We start from the raw sequence: 23,603 nt of genomic DNA on the forward strand, positions 1-23,603 counted from the left end.
AAGCGCTAAATTCGTCAGCCATGATATCTTCCGTTGAATTCGATGCCAATACTATCGCCCGAAAAGAATGAGTGTGAGTTACTGGATAATTTAGGGAGCGAAATAATTGCTATACTTTTGAGACTGAAGAATAAGGGCTTAAAGATTCACAAAATTCTCTCCATTTCTTCTGTGAAAGTTTAGAAAGCTTTCTATATACGCATCGCCGAGAAAATCTTTTGCGCTTCTTGATACTCGTCTACGCTGTCTGTACGACGATATCGGTGCTCGGCTCTTCGACGAATAGTGCGAAGTTGTTGGTATTCAGTGTCTATGATCGTGTGCCCTGCTGGAATCGGAAGTGTTTTGCTGCTATAGATTCAATGTTGGCGAGAAGCGTGTTAATGATGGATGGGAAAATGTTTATTACAGAGAAAAAAATGAAATAAGGGTTAAAAGCAGGTGGGTGGGTCCCCTAGTCCTGGGCTCCACTGGCCTCAGCAAACCACCGCGCCTGGTCCAGGAGCACCACTTGGGCCTCATTTTCCTCGCTGGCGAGCAAGGTCTCCCAGTGCTCCATCGTGAATGTTTTCGCCGGAATCTGAGGCGTATTACTTTGGCTGGCCTTAACTTACATTCCCATGTAATGCGAGCAAGTGTTGACCGTCCTCCACACCACGGGAAAGAACCGGCGTATGCGGTTGGGTGCATCGCATGTTTAAACGCAGGTGCGTATATGTATTTGTCTGCAGGTGGCACCACTCATGCGCTTCTTTTATACACTCAGCCGAGAATGGGGTGGTGAGTATCGCCGTCGTTGTCGACGCTACTGTTCTAAGATATCTCGAGGAGTGTGTGGAGCCTGGAGTAGCAAACGGGTATCTGGACGAGGGACGGTTGCTCGGCGAATAATAGCTCGAGCTGCACTGTCTGCTCTATCGTTACCCGTTTCCTCTATGTGTTTAGGGTACCATATGATGCAGTATTCCTGGTCTAGTGTTGCACCTGCGTGTGTAGCGTGTTAATGAAAACTTCAATGTCGCCACAGTTCTGTAAATTGCTTGCATTTAAGTGTCTGAATAATTGTCAATTCGGGATCCGTGCACATCTACTCTTCCTGGGATTACCAAACTTCATAAGAGGGTGGTCTATTATTACGGGCCGATGGTCACTGTCATGTGACTGAATGTCCACTGACCATTGCGATTCAGCTGCAATATCTGTGCAGCGAAATGTCACGTCTTAGCATGCGATATAAAATGGTCCGCGAAAAAAAGGTCGGCGATCCATCATGCACTTACGGTGCAGAGATTGTAACGATACATAATGATCTTTATGAGTTCTCCTCTAGAATTGAAGTATGTTTAGCCCCAGAGAGTGTGGTGAGCATTGAAGTCACCGCACACTATAATCCGCCCCCACAAAGATGTTAAACGGTGGTCCAAGTCAGTAGTAAAAACTGGCTTTCTTGGTTCAATATAGACATTCACTATGTGAATTTCACGCTTCCCGAACTGAACCTCGCATGTCACATACTCAGGAACACCTGTTCTACATACATCTGTGAGAAAGCATGGTAAGTCTTTGCGTAAACACAGAATTGCTCGGCTAGGTTTAGTTGTTTGGGTGACAAGATCTGTACACAACATAGTTTGAAATTCTAAAGTTTCAATCTGCGCGGGCTTCTGATATGGATACAATGGAAAATTTGCGCTCATACACTAGCCTGTGGAAGTCGCCCAGTTTCCCCCGCCGGCTATTAGTATTCCATTGGAATATCGCGACATTATTGAAGCGACTATTCATATTTGCCAGCACCAGTGGAAGCCAAGTTATTGGGTCCTAGAAGTGGTTCCATAGCAAGCAGAACCTGAACCCCTGGTAACGATGTAGATCATGTTGTCATTTTGATAATGACCTTAACTGCGGCAAATAACATCGGCACCAGCATTTGTCCAATGTTGCCACTTGTGAGCACACCTCCCGAAGGAACTTCTTGAAGTGCTGCGGTACCTCTGGCTGTCAAGCGCTTGGTGCTGCAGTAGGCTCTTCCTTTGAAGCTGGTATTTCTGATGGAGATGGACCTTGAAGAGGCTTTGGACTTTTCAGTGCATCGGCATATAGTTTCTTTCCACGGTGTAGCTCCTTCCACTGACGTTGTCGGGGGTACTGTTTCGGCCTGGTGTTCTCCACTATGTCAGGATTAGCGGATGGTCGGTGGCGTTTTCCGGTTTCATATTGTAGATTTTCTTTCTTCTGCTCCGCTGCTGCCTTTTTCTGCAAACACTTTCTGAACGAAGACGGGTGTGGTCTGTCGCTGTTAGCGCATCGAGGTTGGCGGCGTGACGTGCAGTCCCTGGACTGTGAGAACCTGCATATATATTGCATCGTTGTGGTCCTCTGCAGTATTTCGCAATATGTCCGTGTCTTTGGCGTTGGAAGCATTGCACGACACCAAAGAACTTTGTCGTTGGATGACTTGTGAAGCCCAGCATCACCCTTGCCGGCATTGGTCAGTCTGATCGAAAGTGTAAAATAACGTTCCTGTAGAAGTGAGTCTCCACTTCACCGTTTTCGGTCTGTTTTGTTGACAATTGCCGACGAACTGAGACGACTCCTGCATCCTTCAGGTATTCTAGCAGCTATGAGTCACTGTATTTCAAAGGAACGTTCTTTGTCTGACCAACATTTCTCGAGTAAGAAGCAGGCACCCTTAGTCCTACAGTAATTCCCAATTAAGGTAGTCATCGCCAGTAATCTGTTCGCTGCTTCTAGAGAGGCAACCAAAGCGAGAACACTTCCATCTATTGCAGTTCGAACTTCTAACAGTTTTTCCCTTTTCACGGCTAGTACCTGTGCATCCAAAACATTTGGGTTTACGCGCCCAAACGACCTGTCTTGTAGAGAACTAAAGACAACAGGTATGTCTTGCCTTTGTTGTTTCTTGTAATAGACGGTGATGAAGGGGTCGGCATCTGGTAGGTTTTGGTCCTCATCAAAACAGTACTGTGGTGATTGGGGTGATGATGATATTGCCGACAACTTTCTGACAACTATAATGTAAACGAAGAGGAGTAGCTTCAGATAGGCAAAGCTCTCCTTAAACACACCTATTAAAAAAACTTGATTAGTCTAGATTCATAAATGCTAAACAGCGTCTGTGTTAGGATGTTGATTGCGTCTCCTCATCTAAAAACTCACTCTTTTTTCTTTCTAAAACAGCACTGATTATGTGAAACACAACTGACCGAGTTTAGAACACACTTTCCCCCTCACCTTGACTCCTGTTTCCTCATTGATGTTATCTATCTCGACTTTTCAAAAGCATTCATTCGATCGTATCGCCCATCGTCGGATAACTACCAAACTCGCATGCTCTTGGTCCCCGAGTGCTGTCCTGCATTGAATGCCTCCTCACAAATCACTCACAACACACTGCCATCAATATCGTATCATCAAGTATATAGCTCTGGCTGGTCAGGCGTACCACAGGGCTCAGTGCTTAGACCTCTTCTGTTTCTAATTTGTCGAAACGTCCTTCCTGACAACATTTTATCGTTCATTCAATCATTCACTGTTGATTGTCGATGCATATTTATTTATTTATTTATTTATTTATTTATTTATTTATTTGGATACCCTAAGATCCCGGAGGGCATTCCATAGGAGGAGATTTATAAGGAATGAAATACAATCACATTTCAGACATACAGCAGTTGAAAAGCAAAACTAGAAATATAATACAGAGCCAACATTTCACAAATGAACACAATCAAAGATCACATGCACGGTGTAAAATTGAATGAAGTGATCTTTTGAAAAGTGGTATCGTGCTCTAGAAACGAGTGGAGTGCTAACGGAAAAGATTGATGATCGTTGATAGGGGCAATGCTAGATAGCAGTGAATTTCATTGATCTATTGCTAGTGCAAGAGGTGAATACCGGTATTTTTCAGTGCCACAATTAACCAACTAATACTCCAGAAAGACTTAAAACAAAACTGTAAAATGCTGTTCCCATTGGCGTAGGTTCCTCAGCGTTTCTAAGTACAAGTACAAGTGTGTTACTCTCAAGCACAAAATTTTGAAATACGAGTATACTGTCTGAAATCTACAGCAGTCACCCAAGTCAGCTTTTACCGTTAACTTGGAGTCACAGTCCCGGATCAACTCTGGTGGTCCACGCACATAACAAATCTTATAAACGGCTGCTCTAAATAACTTGGCCTCCTTAAACTATCACTTTTTCTGTCCCTAAATCTTGTAGGCAAGGTACGAAACGTTCATTCGGACAAAACATGAGTATGCCTCAGCATCAACTAACTAGAAGTAGTGCAGTATCGCACTGCACGTTTTGTTGCTTCAAACTATGATTGGCGCTCAAGTATCACTTACATCAAATCATCGCTGAGCATAGCTAGTCTAACATTTTACCGTATAAATTTCATAACTTTCCCTCTTCCACAAAGTGTATTATGAATTCACTCACTTCAGAAACCCTAATTTGCTTCCACCCATCCACACTTCACGCCCTCTGTCCAGTATCTTCAGTGTACAACGCTTGCACGGCACCGCAAAAGCCTTCAACAATTCCTTCTTGCCTTCTTGTCGACTGTTGTTGAGCTATGGAAGGTGCCACCCGAAGACATAGTCAATGAACAAGACCTCAAAAAATTTATGCACCTACTTTCATACTTTCTTAAACACTTAATCTGTGAATTTACTGTTATTTCATGCCGTATTCTTTTGTGACGGCATTCATAGCCTTTTTTCTACGTCTTTTACTGTCGTTATATTTCGCTTTTCGGATTCTAACTCGTATACTGCATTTTTCGAACCTTTGTTTATTTCTTGTATGCTTATTTCTTCATTATTGCATAATAATGACCATGTTGCTATTGACGTTTTTGTTCCCCTCCACCCCTTACGTAATACCCTGAAAAGGGCACTTAATACTCTTAGAAAAAAACGTTTATAATCAGTTAATAAACGCGTGTGTTTACTAGTTTCCGGAGTATTTTACCACCTTCGTGGTGTACTTTTACTAGCAACCAGCTAGTACAGGTTGTAACTTTAGCCGTTACTAACTAGGGAACATTTCTCAGTATTTTTAACTAAGCAACTACTAAGCCACCTACGTTGCCAGATCTTTCGTAGATGCCGCAGTCCATTTTGTCGTATTGGTGAGATCGTAAGCAAAATTTAGGCAAGCTCTAATTTCATTGATTACCTTGGAATAGAAGTTTCGTGCGACGTAATGTCACACATATAGGTAAATAGAATGGGACATGATGATGCGCAGAAAACCAGAAATATCTTACACATTCTGTGACTGCTAACCAGTACGCGGGGTGCTGCCCAAAGCAGGGGTATATATAGCCTTCAGGCTACTGCGACAGTAGAATTCTGCTATGCCCAAGTCTTGAAGAATAACATGTGCATGCGTTTGCATGCGTGTTCTCTCTATCCGTTCATATGAGTTCTCATACTCATATGAGCATATTATCATGTAGTATGAAAGCTCATCGGAGCATATCATATGCCCATATAAGTCCATATGCGATGCATATGTGATCATACATATGTGAATCTGATCTGATGATATGATCATATAGTCAATTCTCTATAAGTATATTGCTGTGATTCGCACTTACCACAGTATAGTTTCATGACGTAGTTAAAAGCCATTAGTTAATTTACGAAGGCCATGTCGACTCGTTTTTTTTATCCTATATTTTTGTATTAGAATCATTTTGATATGGCCACGCACACGAACATTAAACAAATAGGCGTAAACCTCTATTTGCAGAGGTTACCAAGAATTTAGTAATGAACTAACCACTCAGGTCAACATTATTCACTCAGTAGCTAGGTAGTAATTTTCGCCAACCTGAATTTTACTACCTTCTTTTACTAAAAGGCTAATGCTTTATGTGACAAGTGAATGGCTAGTTTTCAGTTAGTGAATATGCCGACTTTTAGTTTTAAGAGTGAAGGGTGAGTAAATGATACCAAGTTTTCTGTAATACCCCCCCCCCCTTTTCTTAAACACTGTTGCGAATGACGGCGACGCCAACACGGTCCCGAAGGCGCCACTGCTTCCAACTCCACCGGGAAGGTCACCCGCCGTTTGGTAGCGTATGTTTCTCAGCTCGCGACTGCTTCTGCGCAGAGCTGATAAGACGAGCGGACGAGACGACGGTGAGTTAAACAAGGTTTATGTACAGCATATATACAGAGGCGTTACAAATTCGGCACTGGGGCCGACAGAGACTCGAAGAGCCGAGCTCTCCTCTCTAACACATAGGTCTGCTCTCAAACGGGTCCGCTCTGACACACATGTCAGCTTTCACCTAGGACCGCCGATCGCGACGCGCCGCAGGGCTTCTTTTATATGCCGGGTCCAACCAAAATGTCCAATCAGAAGCGCCGCTGGTCGTCAGGGCAGATTCCTCCAATGGGGTCGCCGCGCAATGCGTCAGACCCCCAGACATGAAGACGTCAGTTGTTTACTCGACGGGTCGCTTGCCGAGGCTGACTCACTGCACGTGCACGCCAGAGAGGCGCGACAGAAAGGCGCCGTGGAGTTGTTGATCGCGTCAGGCGGGCGACGCGGGCTGGCCTTGACACAGATTGCCTTTTTCAGAGGCACGGACGTCCGCTGTGGACTCGCAGGCATAACAGCACCCCCGCCGCCAGACAATGCGCCGAAAAGACGAGCTGCTTCCACGGGGCTCGGATGACAGGCGCGCTCGTTCGCCAGGTCCCTCCAGGTTCGCCTCCAGGGCCATGGGGAGAATGCAGCTTCAGACTCTGTTCCGGGAACACATCCCATTCTTGACGACAGATCCCAGCTCCACTGGCTCGTCGCCACAACTTGCTGGCCAACTTCGCTCGTCTCTTCTGACCATCTTCGGTTTCAGCACTTGTCGATGGTTCTGCAACTTGGCAAGAACGGTTCGACAACAGACAACACACGACACAAGCAAGTGCCCTCGGTCACCCAACAGAACACCAGACAAAGTATAGTACAACATATACCTATCTACGTGTCTATCGGAATTTTGTTCCCTCTACATCAAGAGGCACATGTGGGACACAAGACTCTTAAAATAAGAACTTGAATTTTTCACACTTACAACAACGCAACGAATTAGAATACCACATATAAAGTTGGCCCCTTGAGATCACTCTGAACGAGAGCGCTCAGCCCAGGTCGTGATGAGGTCAAAATTTTGCCCCGAATCGCCAGCGAGAAACCGAAAGGTTGAGAAGGTACTAGCTAGAACGCACTGCTCAATGCGCCTGCATTAGCGTTTAGCTTTCTTTTTTTTTTCTTGAGCGAACGTCAAAGTTGCGCTGTCGGAGTATCACGCTCCATCTCAATAACCGGTCACTTTTAGGCGACGATACCTATGCGGTACCACGAGCGGCTCATACTTGCAACGTTGCAGAGGGGAACAACGATACGGTTTGCTAGGGATCGGCTCCTCACAAGTTAGCTCTATATCGTGTTCGATCACCGTCGTGTCTCCGGGACGGTCCGAACACACGTCTCCAATCTTGGAAACAATCCTGTCCTCCTTCTGGACTTCACTTAACCTAAGCTCTAGGTTCAACTGCTTAAACATTACCTCCGATCCCCTTTCGATTACATCACTAGAACTCAAACTTTCTGCTCCCTCTTCCTCTGAAGCATTCAACAGCTGATTTACGACCGCTTGACGTTGCACGTATGGTTTTATCAAGTTGTAAATTTTGTTTGGCCGCCTTCCTAATTTAACTGCACAATTGGTATCAGAAACCGTCGATACTACTTTTGCGGGCCCTTCCCAATCAACCTCAAGCTTGTTCCTTTTTGACGGCTGCAGCAGCATTACCTGACTTTCTACTTCAAAAGTACGCTTCTTCGCCGATTTGTCGTAGTACTCCTTCGACAACACTTGTGCCGCGTTTTTGTGGCTTTCCACTAGCGCTTCAATCGAGAGGTCCTCACGCTGCTCTCGAATGAGCGTCTCTCGATCAACTCTCGGCAGCTCGCTCCAACTTTCCGCTACAGGCGAGAGCGTTGCAGCCCTCTCGCTCTGATTCAATGGCGCCATGTCTCCCCCTACGCATACCTCGCAGGCCGCTTCCGCGACGGGCCGCTCGCGTGACCGCTCACATGACTCATGCGGAAAATTTCCTTTCTGGGGTTCCGTCGACCCGCCGACAAGGTCACTTGAGAGTTCACTGCATTGAACCAGATCAAGCTGCCGCGATAGCTTCCGCGCCTGCGATCGCGTGAGGGCCATGCACGCTAAGTTGGGGAAGAACGATTTGCCCTGCTCTTTGAGAAGCTGCTCTGAGTTGTTGGAGAAAAGATAAGGAAAACGATCATTTAGCGCGGCAGACACAGCCGCTTCGGTGCGAAGCTTACCGAACGGGCCTTCAATGACAACCGTGGCGATTGGTAAGCGAACACTCTGCTCCTCGGCGACTTGCCTGATCCACGCGCATTCTCCTGTAAAGTCATCCGGAGACACCAATGAAGGATGGACAACGTCCATGGTTGCCGCTGAGTCTCCAAGTGCTCGGCACGTTTTCTCATTCACCATAATTTCTTGGAGATACGGCTCCAACAACCGCATGTTTTTTTCTGATTCTCGGATCGTTGCGAAGGCAAACTTTTCCTGGCAGTTTCTCGCGATGTGTCCTTCCTTTTTGCAGTTGTAGCAGATTAGCGGCTTCCGTTTGTTTTCCGATTCAAATGCCTGTGTGGTAGAAACCTCACTCGATTTCTCCGCTTCTGTTTGCCCTTCCCCTACACTGTCCTTCGTAAGAGACGGGTCCTTCTTGGAATTACGGTGCGGAACGGGTTTCCGTTGATCAGGTTTCCTTGAAAAGCCCTCTTTCCTTTCATCCTTTTCAACGCGCACTGCCCTGCTATGCAACTTTCGGTGAGTATAATACTCCTCAGCTAACTCAGCTGCCTTGTTTAACTGTACTTCCCCAATTTTGTCCTGCAGCCAAAGTTTGACATCCTCCTCGATGCAGCGGTAGAATTGCTCCAATGCAACGCATTCCACCACTTTATCGCGGTCGTCATAAACACCTTCGCCCTTGAGCCATTCAATTAAATCGGCTTTAAGACGAAACGCGAAGTCAACGTGTGACTCATTCCCCTTTTTAGCATACCGGAACCTTTGCCTGAAAGCCTCGGGTGACAACTTATAACGTCTTAAGAGCACTTCCTTGACCTCGTCATAGCTCTCAAACGCTTCCCTCGACAAGCAAGTTATCGCGTCGGACACTTCGCCGGGAAGAAGAGCTAACAGGTTCTGCGCCCAAAGAGACCGCTCCAAAGCGTTTCGCTCACAGACGTGTTCAAACTTGACGAGATACTTCGCCATGTCCTCGCCTACTACGAACGGTGGCAGTTGGTCCCGCATTCTAAAACCGCTGACCTGAATCGTCGGAGAAGCTACGCTAGGCGCCTGCGAACACTGTAGGATTGCCAATTCTATTCGTTTCAACTCGAGGCGCTCCTGTCTCTCGGCCTCCTCGCGACGTTCGCGCCTTTCAGCTTCTTCGCGAGCTTCGCGCCTTTCAGCTTCTTCGCGAGCTTCGCGCCTTTCAGCTTCTTCGCGAGCTTCGCGCCTTTCAGCCTCCTCACGTTCGCGAGCTTCTCGCCTTTCAGCCTCCTCGCGGCGTGCTTTGATCTCCACCCAGGCCTCATCGACTTCCTCAGCCGACACTCCCTCATGCTTCATGATCTCAAGGATCGCTTGCTTTCGTTTCGCACGGCCCAAAGTAATGCCGAGTTCCTCACAAATTTCGATGAGTTCCTTCACTTTAAGGTTCTCCATCGTTCACACTAGCCTCTTGCTGTTTGCCCCTGTTAAGAATCTACTTGCCGTACCCACTATAAGCCTACTAGCAAGACGCGCAAGCAATTTTTCACACTCCCGTGTTTACCCCCTCCGCATTAACTTTGGTTTCAAAGCGCTTCGACTTGGCTTGAAACGATCAAAGCTCACTTCAATGCTTCACACAGCCCTTCTCTAAACTACTACAACCTGAGCTAGAGTAGTCTGGTGAACTGAGGGGAAAACATCAGGCACTCACCGCATCGATGTCGCTGACGCCGGCCGATCCCGCAGCTGCCAACCACTGTTGCGAATGACGGTGACGCCAACACGGTCCCGAAGGCGCCACTGCTTCCAACTCCGCCGGGAAGGTCACCCGCCGTTTGGTAGCGTATGTTTCTCAGCTCGCGACTGCTTCTGCGCAGAGCTGATAAGACGAGCGGACGAGACGACGGTGAGTTAAACAAGGTTTATGTACAGCATATATACAGAGGCGTTACAAATTCGGCACTGGGGCCGACAGAGACTCGAAGAGCCGAGCTCTCCTCTCTAACACATAGGTCTGCTCTCAAACGGGTCCGCTCTGACACACATGTCAGCTTTCACCTAGGACCGCCGATCGCGACGCGCCGCAGGGCTTCTTTTATATGCCGGGTCCAACCAAAATGTCCAATCAGAAGCGCCGCTGGTCGTCAGGGCAGATTCCTCCAATGGGGTCGCCGCGCAATGCGTCAGACCCCCAGACATGAAGACGCCAGTTGTTTACTCGACGGGTCGCTTGCCGAGGCTGACTCACTGCACGTGCACGCCAGAGAGGCGCCGACAGAAAGGCGCCGTGGAGTTGTTGATCGCGTCAGGCGGGCGACGCGGGCTGGCCTTGACACAGATTGCCTTTTTCAGAGGCACGGACGTCCGCTGTGGACTCGCAGGCATAACAACACACACACACGGTAGTGGACACGTATTTTCCATTTGTGTCCAAAATAACAACGCACATTGCACAGGAGATTAATTTTCTTACCTCCAGCTGTCTTTCATCGCCTAACTGTGTTCCTCCAAAAGGCCTAACGCCATCGGTAAGAAGCCTATATACAGGCGTGGCATGCTCTTCTTTGCCGGCGTTCCTGAATATGTGCTGTGTTTGTGCCCCGCCGCTCATGAAAAGTCATTGAGCTGCCCTGGTTTATGTGTGCATAGATATATTTTGTGGACTTGCGCATCAGCAGTCCTAACGCGGGTGGGGCCAACAAGCCGGAGTGCCAGCTAATAATTGGATGGTGAAACAGGTGAGATCGGGCGCGTTTATACTAAAAGGTCGGCGTGACTCAGGGTGACTTGCAGTGCACCTAACGTTCACGTGTGCGCTATGAACCTTTATTGTTCATCGACGCAAAAAATATATAGCTATCCTACCATGCAGCGCTACATGGGAGATCAAAATGCTGCGCCTATATATACCGGATGGTCGAAGTGCGGTTGTATAACGCGAACAGTCTGTTCATGTGTTTTATTGCGCATTGATTGTGCGTATGTGTCTATTTATATGTTAATCTCCGCATGTATACCACCGATTCTGAGTTATTTGATGTTTAAGAAATTCGTGGGCTCACTGTGCGATCAGACCTGTCATCTTTTATTTGCTCATTTTTGACAATCTCAAATAACCCTCAGAAATCCCCCCCCCCCCCCCAAAACCTTGTAAAAGCAGTAAAAAAATTACTCTGTCTATACGCGCTCGAAACCTCTGCGGGGTATTTACTACACCCTTTCTACGTTTAAAAACTCGCTTAGCATGAGAGTAAATTTTTAACTCGACTGGTACGTCGTGAAAAAAAGAAACGGAATACGCTATAAAGGACATGCAGTTAACCCCTTTTTTCTGGTTATTTTTGTCTAGTGTGAACACTCAGCTACCTCTGTGAATGCACGATTCACTATCACGCTCACGCATTACTATCACAGAGGAATCATCACCGTTCTTTTTTTTTTTCAATTTAACGAGTGTTACATTAACAAGCTTTTACTGTATTGAGGAAACCGGAAATGTTTGGAAGTAAAACTAGAATTTCTCCCGTTGCTCACGCTACTGAAAGGTACCCCGTATATAGTTTGTACGCACTGCATTTACCAAACCTTGGCGGATGCGTATACATGTAGCCGTGCAAGCAGCTTACGCGTCAAAAAGCTGGCTCTAGTTTTGTTTCAGCTGCGGCGCATCTCCAATTACCTGCAACAGAAAAGTCCAAAGCTTGTAAGGCCCCTCTTGGGTGCTCCTGTTGCGACGATAGGCTTTAGTGAGCGCGAGCGAAAATGAAATTATTTCCACCACGCACTCGATGGGATAATACGGCCTCTTTCCTCTTGTTTTCTTCCTGGCGTACGGAACAAAACCGGCTTAGAGTAATTGAGCGCCGACGAGGCCGTAACTATTAGGTTCCGATACACGCGCTGCTGTTTCGCCAAAACCTCTCGCTCCTCGCGCTGCGAAGACTCGCCCGAAGCTATGCGCGAGCTGGTGATCCCAAAAGGATGACGGTATCGCGAAAAATTGGATCGCACCGACGTCACCCCAGCCTTCTTCGCCTCCGGGAGTCAATTTTGTGCCGCGCTGCGGCTTCTTTCGACTGTAATTAACGGCGGGGAATCGAAAGGGAGACGCGCTGCGCCTGTCGCTGTGTGTATAGCACAGACACCACTTCTAAAGCGGGGCAGCAAGGGAGAGCGATTGAAACAAAACGAACTCCTCTCCTCCACAATCATCCCGTTCCCTTACAGGTTTACACTTTTCGTATGCTTGTTTTTACCGGAGTTACTATAGCTTTTTCATTCGCAGGCACGAAAAACGCGGAAAGAGGGAGGCTGCAGAACTTTTACATATAGTATCTAGGGCAAAAGAAAGAAAACGTGGACGTCGGTGCACTGAAGAGGAGACACGCGAACGAGCATGCTTGGCAAGCGCGGACCAAAGGAGGGTCGGGCCGCTTTAGAAAATATGGGGACAGAGAACGCGTGCGTGCGTGAGAATGGCCGAGAGCGGTCGTTCGAAAACAGCGTCTTCTTAATTGCCGCGACAATTAACAGTCGTCGCCTAAAGAACAGAGGCTGAAGGGAACGAAGCACGACTCGAAACAACCGCCCCCCCCCCCCCCTACTGTCGTCCACGCTTTCCGCGTCCTTTCTGAGCCTTTCCACACCCCACTTCCACCGAACTGGTATTGTTTATCTCGTGGGGGGGAATAGGGGGGGGGGCGGAAAGGGTGATGTGATTGCTGCGGGCACGGCTTTTAGATGGGCAGCTTGCCTCATTGTTAGGCAGGATTGGAAGAGAAAAGAGTTTGCAGGATGAGAAGGAGCGGGGGATAGGGAATAAAAGGGGGGCGGTGGGGGGTTGAGACGGCTTTCGACAACAATGCGCGACTCAGACGACATGCACACACCGATGAGAGGACAACAATTGCGCGCGCCCGCCTCCAGCTGCCTTTCCTTTGTCAGACGACGCTTCGCTCTCTTGGTTAGCGAGAAACGGGGATCGCGGATGCAAGAAGCGCCAGTGGGCTGTTTGACGCGGCCCCTCTTTGTGCGCATCTCTCTTCGTCTTCTACCGCGTATAACCACGTGCGGGCATCCCTACTTTGGAAGACGGGGGGATGACGAGAAGTGCAGGCAGCCTCCTCCTCCTCGCCGACTGCTCTGTTCGGATTTCAAGTGATGCGTTGTGACGTTTGTCGGAAACGCTCGGCTGCTCCCATTCGCGCTAATTATAGAGGTTAACCAGGATACGCGCGGCGGCCCGTCGTCAGCCTGACTGCGGTTTCGTTGGGACGCGCGGTCTGCGCTGGCGATCGCGCCTATTCACGGCGCCCGTTTTGGATCCGCGTCGCCGACGACGCTGACAGACCGCGCGACCCCGCTTGCAGCGGAGGAAACGGAATGCGCACACTGCTGCTTTGCATGCGAGAGAAGCTTGAGTTATGCGCGCAGATATTGTTACGCGCCGGCATCCCGGATGAGTTCTCGGCCGTGTAAAACGTTGTCCAGAGCGAGCGCTTGAAGGATTGAAGGGAGAAGCGTCCCCCCCCCCCCCCCTCAACTCCGCACACACTCAAGGGTACAACACGGAAACGAACAAAGGTCGAGGATATTGGTTGCCGCCAGTTTCTCGCCATTGTTCGAGGCGGAAGCGACTGATTCTCCCATTGTCGCGTTCATTAGCGGCCCGGTGGTTGACAGGAACAAGAAGGGAGGAGAAAAAAAAAAACGTGTGTTCTGGAGAAAAGACCGCCTGCCGTATACAGTAGACAGTTTGTTGGAAGCATTGTTCTAAAGCGCAGCAAGTAACTCTCTCTTTGCTGGACATGTACTCCTGTGTCGGGCTCGAGTGCGACGACATGCCTGGACGCACATCGACGACCAGCGTGGGCGAAACAGTAGAATACACTGATTGGACGAGCCTTCTAACCCTATTCGTAACTATATAGTAAAGAGTTGTTACTCTATCGCAATGTTTAAAACTAAAAGGATACTCTTCACTGAAATATCATGCGCCCATGTTTTGCGCAAACAAACAGTTCGCCCCTATAAATCGAGCTATTTTCATTGTCACAAAAGCTGTTTTCATTCTTTCAAACCTCTCGCAGCGTCTTTAGCGCAGACTCTCAGCACTAACTCAGTTGAATGCCGTACTTACATGAACAAGTTTCAGTATGGATCACATTTATTGTTTTTCACTCTCGCGCATACATAACTTTTAGCATGGTTACCTGCCAGCGCTGCTACCGTAGGAGCTGCGGGTATAGCTACATAACAACTGACGGCGGGCGACCGCCATGCGTCAAGAAAAGGCCCCATTCTTTCCTGATCTTCCATTCCACCTGACGTCCAGCCCCCCACCAAACATGGCCGTCCCCAGCAAGCGATGAAAATCCTGGCCCAGTTGTAATAATTTCAGGCTTCTACGTCCGAAAACAACGATATCAATATGAGTGACGATGTATTGCAGAACTCCGGAAATAAGCCACACCGGTTTCTTCAATGTGCAACGAAATCTAAGCACACGAGCTTCCAGCATTTTCGGCTCCATCGAAGTGCGACATCCGAGGACGCGATCTAACGAACGATCTTCGGGTCAACAGCCGACCACTGTATAGCCACTGTATACCAGCGCGGCGCACAAGTTGGGTGATGTTAAAGTGATTAGTAATAAGATATTATTAACCTGAAACTCACAAGAATATACATGCTGCTGTCATTTCTTAATTTTATATGCTAACTCATCATCGTCATCAGGCTGACTACGTTCACTGCAGGGCGAAGGCCTCTCCCGTGATCCGCCAATCAACCCGGTCTTGTGCTTTTTGTTGCCACGTTATACCTGCGAACTTTCCAATCTGATCGGTCCCCTTTATGTCTCTTTTTCATGCGTTTGCCTTCTTTGGGAATCCAGTAGGTTACCCTTAAAGACCAGCGGTTATCCTGTATACGCGCTACGTGCCGGCCCATGTAAATTTCGTCTTCTTGATTTTGACGATGATGTCCGTAAACTCGGTTTGTTCCCTGACCGACTCTGCTCTATTATTGTCTCTTAATCATTTTCCTTTCCATCGCTCACTGCTTCGTCCTCATTTTGAGCTGAACCCTCTTTGTAAGACTTCAGGTTACTGCTCCATAGGTAAGTACTGGCCAGATGCAGCTGTTATATACATGCTCTTAAGGGCTAGTAGCCGATTACCATTCACGATTTGAGAATGCTTGCCGAATGTGATCCACTCCATCCTTATATTTTATTTCAGTCTCATGGTTCGGCTCCACGGTTACTACCTCTCCTAAGTAGACATATTCCTTTACAACTTCTAGCGTCTCTCCACCTATCGCAAAGTGCTGTTGTCTTCCGAGACTGTTGCACATTAATTTAGGCTTGAGCATATTAATTTTCCAATCTACTCTTCTGCTTTCCATGTCGAGTTCAGTAATCATGAGCTTTAACTCATCCCCTGAGTTACTGATCAAGGCAATGTCATCAGCGAATCACAGGTTACTAAGATGCTCTCCATTAACTCTTTTTCCTAACTCTTCCCAATCTAGGGTCCTGAAGACCTCTTGTAAACAAGCGGTGAATAGCATTGGAGAGACCGTGTCTCCCTGTCTTACACCCTTCTTTTTTGAGATCCTGACACGTTTTTATCGAGAATTATGGTGGCTGTGAATTCACTGTAGATTTCTTCCAGTATATTTATGCAGGGTGCTTCGATGCCCTGATTTCGTAGTGCCTGCATTACTGCTGATATCTCTACTGAGTCAAACGCCTTCTCGTAATCTATGAAGACTATATGTATAGGGGCTTGTTTTATTCCGCGTATTTTCCTATTACTTGATTGATAGTATGCACATGGTCTATTGTGATAGACTGTACGAAATCCTGCTTGGTTCTTCGGTGGACTGAAATTTAATGTCGCCTTAATTTTATTAGCTAGTATGTTTGTAAATAGTTTGTACAAAACAGACAGTAAGCTGATCGGCCTGTATTTTGGCAAGTCCTTGACGTCTTCTTTCTTATGGATTAAGATGATGTTGGCGTTATTCCAAGATTCTGGTACCCTTCCTGTAAAGAGACACTTCAAATGTAAGGTGATGAGTTTTTCTAACATAATTTCTCCACCATCTTTGAGTATAGGCCCAATGTTACCTTATCCTCACCAGCGAGTTTGCCGCTTTGCATTTCTTCTATGGCTTTCCTTACTTCCCTTGTTGTTACGGGAAGGATGTCGAATTCCTCTGGGCTATTATTGTTTCTCACGATATCATCCTGGTTGTTTCGGCTTCTAGCTGCACAGCTCTCTGTAGAACTCCTCCGCCACCCCGAATATCCAATCCATATTAATTATGACGTTGCCTTCCTTGTTCCTTAATGCATACATCCAATTTTTGCCTATGCACAAGTTTGCCTTCGCAGCTTTGAGGCTTCTGTCGCTTTTTGCAGCCTGCTCAATTGTCTCCATGTTATACTTTCTGATGTCGGCAACCTTGCACCTATTGATTAACTTATAAAGCTCCACTAGCTTTATATTGTCGGTTGAATTTGAGGCGGTCATGCTAACTCAGGCACGAGAAAATTCAGATACTCGCTTGCACTTACGTCCGTACGTGTACCCATTGTAGCAGTGAACTGAACCTCAAGTTGTGCGAAGACATTTGCTGCGCTCTGAATAAAGACAAGTAAACGCACTTAGCGAGAAAGAAAGGTTGTATACAATAATTTTAAGCATCATTGCACTAACAGTGACTGTCTTGTTTGTTTAATTGTTTTCGCATTTTCTTCTTTTGATTTCACGGCTTTGCTTAACAGTAATTGCGTGTATTGTTAAAAACCTACTTGCATTGCACACTGCTAATGGTATAAACTAGTGCCCTATAATTTGCTCGATCACCTTTCTTTTAAGTAGCTTGCTGTTATTTGAATTAATTATTTTTCGTCATCACAGTTACAACTATCGCTCTAAAAAAAGAAAACACACGAGAAAAATATAATGCGTGAAATCCTGCAAGACCTCATCACTGCATCAATAAATAGAAAATGCGTTTAATACCACTGATCTTTTTTTTTTCAGGTTTTCTTTCCCAGGCAGTACACATTTAGCTAACCAAATACCGCACAGTACATGCTTAATTAGACAATGTAAGATATGACAGCGGCTCGCGAAACGGACGTTCCAATTTCAGCGAAAAAAAAAAAACCTTTCACGCACTTTTCCTACAAACATGCATTACCTTGACTGAACGTGTCATTGTACACACCCTGAAGAGGGGAAACGTTCTAAGCATATGTCCCACGAGGCGCCACTCACTTGAGACGAAATTTCTTTCACATTCACTCGACGCTTCGTAGCTATAAATAGGAGCACTTCCGTGCAAACATATGGTTCACCCACGCCTGATCATTTGGCGCGATGCCAGCGGCGAGCATTTACACGGTCCAAAGTTGCAGTTAATAACTACAAATGGCTTTATTGTATTTGTTTGTTTTCTATAGTAAGGGGGCACGGGAATTCCTCAGTGCCACTCCTTTGAGCCGAATTCCACGCAAATGCTGCAGCGCCGACATGACACTCTGAAAACCGACGCATCCGAGTACAAACCACGTGCGCGAAACAATTTAGCTGCGCGTTGACAAGCAAAGGGGAACACACGAGTGAAGTCGCGAATAGTTGGCCACTTGGCTCTTTCTTTTCTTCTCCTTTTTTTTTTTCTCGCGTATATTCTGTTTCTCCGACGAATACGCTTCATCGCCGTCGCTGTTCTTCGTCTTTCCTCAAACTGCGACCGAGCCGAGGAGAGCGAAGGATGCGAGGTAAGGGGAGCGCCACGCGGGAAGTGATTAATTAATTGCGCGTACGTCGTCAAGTGCGGAAATGATCTCTCCACTGCTCTGCGCCAAACGAGGCCGGGTGAGGTTTAACGAAGATAAGGAAAAAATTAAGAGGAGAAGCGCGCGGTTTGAGCATGACGATGTGTGCAGGCGGTGCGTTGAAAAAGAAGGAGAAAGAAAAAAGGTTTCAGGGCGAAACTATGCGCCGGGCCTCCGCCACCAACCGCTTCCGTGAATACAACTCTTTTGATGGCACCGGCAGCGAGTGCTTGAGAATTTGCAGCTACTTAAATTCCATTGTTGAAAAAAAAGCCGTTTTCATTCCAGCCAGCTGTTTTATTTGGATCTGTCAAGAACACTTTCAGCACCCTCTGCTACCTGGCAATGACGAGAAGTTTATGGTGGCTAGAAGCGAGCCAATGTTTTCGTGACAGTCACCGCGAAGTATTCGTCACATATGGAGGAAAAAAAAAACGAAGACGAGTCAAACCAAGGCATTCGGCCCCGGTAAATTCCTGGCCAGAGTTCTACGATTTTCGTTTCGACATGCCCATTTATGATTTTTCTTTGGGGTATATGTAGCAGTGTATGCCATGAGTAACGGCACCTTGCCTCGGGTAATGTATAATCATTACCAAATAACCACATATTCACTCGAAATCACGACCGTACATTTGAGAGATTGAGAAAATCATACCTAATTTATTATTGCAATAGACATTATACAGACAGTACGGCAGATTTTCGTCGTCGTAGTGCCGCCATGACGCGCCGTCTATAGTACAAATAAGTAATATTGCCCCCCGTGTCGCATGTTTTAGGAGCGAGTGAAAGCGTGCGAGAGCTGCCGACGATAGACATATTGCATGTATGTAAAAAGCGTAGTGAGGTGCTTGTAGCGACATCGCGGCGGGTAGGCTCCGCCCAGCCCAAAGCTCACAAGCGCCATCTATGATCACATGACGATTTTCATGCCCCGCCGTGGTGGTCTAGTGGCTAAGGTACTCGGCTGCTCACCCGCAAGTCGCGGGTTCAAACCCCGGCTGCATTTCCGATGGAGGCGGCAATGTTGTAGGCCCATTGGCCGAGATTTGGGTACACATTAAAGAACTTTAGGTGGTCGAAATTTCCGGAGCCCTCCACTACGGCGTCTCTCATAATCATATGGTGGTTTGAGATGTTAAACCCCACATATCAATCAATCAACGATTGGCGCAGCAGCTGGAAAGCTGCCTCCGAGCACAGCGTGCCGGGGAGGCTCCGCAACATGGCATGAGCTGCGTACTTTTCTGGCATGGTATATTCCAGGGCGGCGATGGCATAGTGGTTAGATCATCCGCCTCGCACGCAAAAGGACCATGGCTCGAATCCCGGTGCCACGCAGTTCCCAACTGGATAAAAAAAAATCCACGTGGTGATGGAACTGCACTAAGAGGCCTGGGGTGTGGCTTCACCGGTGACCACCGCCGCTAACGCACTCCCTCACCAGAGAAGGATTGGGCACCCTGGTGATGTATCTGGCCACTACCTGCCACATGCATACGTCAAATAACTCACGGCCCTCAGTCCCCAGCAGCTGCGAAGCAACTGACCAGGGCGGTGGTCAGATCTGCAATGCAGCAGAGGGTGCTAAGAATCTCTGGGTCCGCAGAGGCCGCCATTGAAACCTGAACTTCGCCACGTTTAATGCTAGAACCTTATCTAGTGAGGCAAGTCTAGCTGTACTATTCGAGGAGCTAGAGGGTGCAAAATGGGATATAATAGGGCTCAGTGAGGTTAGGAGAACAGATGAGGCCTATACGGTGCTACAGAATGGGCACGTCCTTTGCTATCGGGGCTTGGCTGACAGAAGAGAACTGGGAGTGGGGCTTCTAATTCACAGAAACATAGCTGGCAACATAGAAGAATACTATAGCATTAATTAAATGGTTGTAGGTATCGTAATTAAACTGAATTACAGATACAAGATGATGGTGGTACGGGCTTACGCACCTACATCCAGCCATGATGACGCTTTGGTTGAAAGCTTCTATGAAGACGTGGAATCGGCAATGAGTAAGGTAAAAACACAGTATACTATACTGATGGGAGATTTTAATGCACAAGTAGGAAAGAAGCAGGTTGGAGACCAGGCAGTAGGAGATTTTGGCATCGGTACTAGAAACGCCAGAGGAGAGCTACTAGCAGAATTCGCCCAACGCAATAATTTACGGATTTTGAATACCTTCTACCGAAAACGAGGAAACCGCAAGTGGACATAGAGGAGCCATAATGGCGAAAATAAGAACGAAATAGACTTTTTAATGAGTGCACACCCAGGCATCGTGCAGGATGTGGAAGTGGTTGGCAAGGTACGATGCAGTGACCATAGAATTGTACGGTTTCGAATTCGCCTAGACTTGACGAAGGAACGACAGAAACTGCTACGCAAGAAGCCAATCAATGAGCTAGCACTGAGAGGGAAAGTACAGGAATTCAGAGTCTCGCTTCAGAACAGGTACTCGGCTCTTAGTGAGGAAACCAACCTTAGCGTAGATACAATGAATGAAAAACTGACGAGTATCATTACGGAGTGTGCAGTGGAAGTTGGAGGTAGTTAGACAGGACACTGGCAAGCTTTCCCAGGAAACGAAGAATCTCATTAAGAAGCGTCAGATCATGAAAGTCTCAAGTACAACAGACAAAATAGAACTGGCAGAGCTTTCAAAGTTGATTAATAGGCTAAGGTATGCGATGTAAGAAGGTATAACATGGAGAGAATTGAAAACGCTCTGAAAAACGGAGGAAGCGTCAAAGCAGTGAAGAGGAAACTTGGGATAGGCAGAAATAAGATGTATGCACTAAGGGACAAACAAGGCAAAATAACTACCAATATGCATAGGATAGTTAAAATAGCGGAGGAGTTTTACAGAGATCTGTACAGTAGCCGGGACAACCACGACCCTAATACTATGAGAACTAGCAGTAACCCAGATGACACCCCACCCCACCATAGAAGAAGTCAAAAAAGCTTTGAAGAGCATGCAAAAAGGCAAAGCTGCTGGTGAGGATCAGGTAACATCAGATTTACTGAAAGATGGAGGACAGATTATGTTAGAAAAACTAGCCACCCTGTTTACGAGGTGTCTCCTGACGGGAAGAGTACCAGAGTCTTGGAAGAATGCTAACATCATCTTAATACATAAGAAAGGAGATGAAAAGGACTTGAAGAAAACAGGCCAATCAGCTTGCTCTCTGAAGTATACAAACTATTTACAAAGGTAATTGCTAACAGAGTAAAGAAAACATTAGAATTCAATCAACCAAAGGAACAAGCAGGATTTCTAACAGGCTACTCAACAATCGACCACATTCATACTATCAATCAGGTAATAGAGAAATGCTCAGAATATAATCAACCACTACACAGAGCCTTCACAGATTACGAGAAGGCGTTTGATTCAGTAGAAATATCAGCCATCATGCAGACACTGCGTAATCAGGGCGTCGATGAAGTATATACAAACATCCTGGAAGAAATCTACAGGGGATCAACTGCTACTATAGTGCTTCATAAAGAAAGCAACAGAATACAAATTAAGAAGGGTGTAAGGCAGGGAGACACAATATCCCCAATGCTATTTACCGCGTGCTTACAGGAGGTTTTCATAAGCCTAGAATGGGAACAGTTAGGGATAAAAGGTAATGGAGAGTACCTTAGTAACCCTCGCTTCGCCGATGACATTGCATTGCTGAGTAACTCAGGGGACGAATTGCAACTCATGATTACGGAGTTAGACAAAGAGAGCAGAAAGGTGGGTCTTAAAATGAATCTGCCGAAAACGAAAGTAATGTACGACAACCTCGGAAAAGAGCAGCGCTTCGAGATAGGTAATAGTGCACTTAAAGTTGTCAAAGACTATGTCTACTTAGGGCAGGTAATAACCGCAGAGCCGAACCACGAGATTGAAGTAACTAGAAGAATAAGAATGGGTTGGAGCACATTTGGCAAGCACTCTCAAATTATGACAGGTAGATTGCCACTATCCCTCAAGAGGGAGGTATATAACAGCTGTATCTTGCCGGTACTTAGCTACGGAGCAGAAACCTGGAGACTCACAAAGCGGGTTCATCCTAAATTGAGGACGACGCAGCGAGCAATGAGAAGAAAAATGGTAGGTGTAACCTTAAGAGAAAATAAGAGAGCAGAGTGGATTAGAGAACAAACGGTGGTTAAGCATATTGTACTTGCAATCAAGAAGAAGAAATGGACATGGGCCGGGCATGTAGCGCGTAGACAGGATAACCGCTGGTCATTAAGGGTAACTGACTGGATTCCCAGAGAAGACAAGCGGGTTAGGGGGAGACAGAAGATTAGGTGCGCAGATGAGATTAAGAAGTTTGCGGGTATAAATTGGCAGCAGAAAACACACGACCGGGTTAGCTGGCGGAACATGGGAGAGGCCTTTGTCCTGCAGTGGACGTAGTGTAGCGATCGGGCTATGCCTTGACCCAGCGAGTCATTTGCCACGCCGGATTAGTGCAAAAAGGACAGTCTCGCCAGGTCTGGACAGAGGAAGCAACAAAGGCCGGCCCCACGAGACGTCGCCTGCTGATTGACAGCGGCGCCAACGGGATGGAATGTCGCCAAAGAGGGTTTTGGAGCCGCCACTCTATCTCCGGCCTGGGCCAGTCACGCATCGTTAGCGCGTTAACCGGCAGACGACGACGGCGCTGGTCAAAGGGCTCTCCCCAGAGAATTCCACGAACCTGGCACCTCTCAAAAGGCCGCTCTAAGATCTCCTCGTGGGAACGCAGCCCGCGGCCGGCATCAAAGGGGTCGAGGCGCCCGTGCGTCTTCCGCCCTCCCCCTCCCTGTTCTACAGCAGCGCTGCGACTAGTGGCAAGAGTGTGTGTGTATGTGCAAGCCTGTGTTGTGCCTCTATGAACAGACATGATGGGCGGTACTTCAATGAGAGGAACTGCCACATCACCATTGGTCCGCATTGTTTTATATAGTGATCCCCAACCTAGGGACCTAGGGAACGGGGGTCAACAAAAAGGGCGTGGAGTGCCTCGCCCAACGTTCTTCTCTTCTCTTCTGTCATCTCGACAACTCCATGTAAAGATGTAAATAAACCCGTTAAGTTTGCTCAAAGCTCTCCCCTAGTCCTTGGCTCGACGGAGCGACGGCGATCGGCCCCGCTACCCGCAGACTGCGGTCGCCGCGACGCGCAACAACTGGATGGCAAGCGGTTGGATGTGAGCCTGGAGGACGGAGAATGAACAACACGCCGAGATCATGGAGACTGGCAGCTGTGGACTGGTGAGTGCTGGCTTTGGTTTTTTTGGTTGCCAGGCTGATAAGATAGAAGTGCAATCTTTTCGCTGGTAGAGGCTACCACAGAAGCAGTTGTTTACGGAACTTCTGGGTAG

Source organism: Rhipicephalus microplus, chromosome X, assembly GCF_043290135.1.
Source record: "Rhipicephalus microplus isolate Deutch F79 chromosome X, USDA_Rmic, whole genome shotgun sequence".
Lineage (NCBI taxonomy): Eukaryota > Metazoa > Arthropoda > Arachnida > Ixodida > Ixodidae > Rhipicephalus > Rhipicephalus microplus.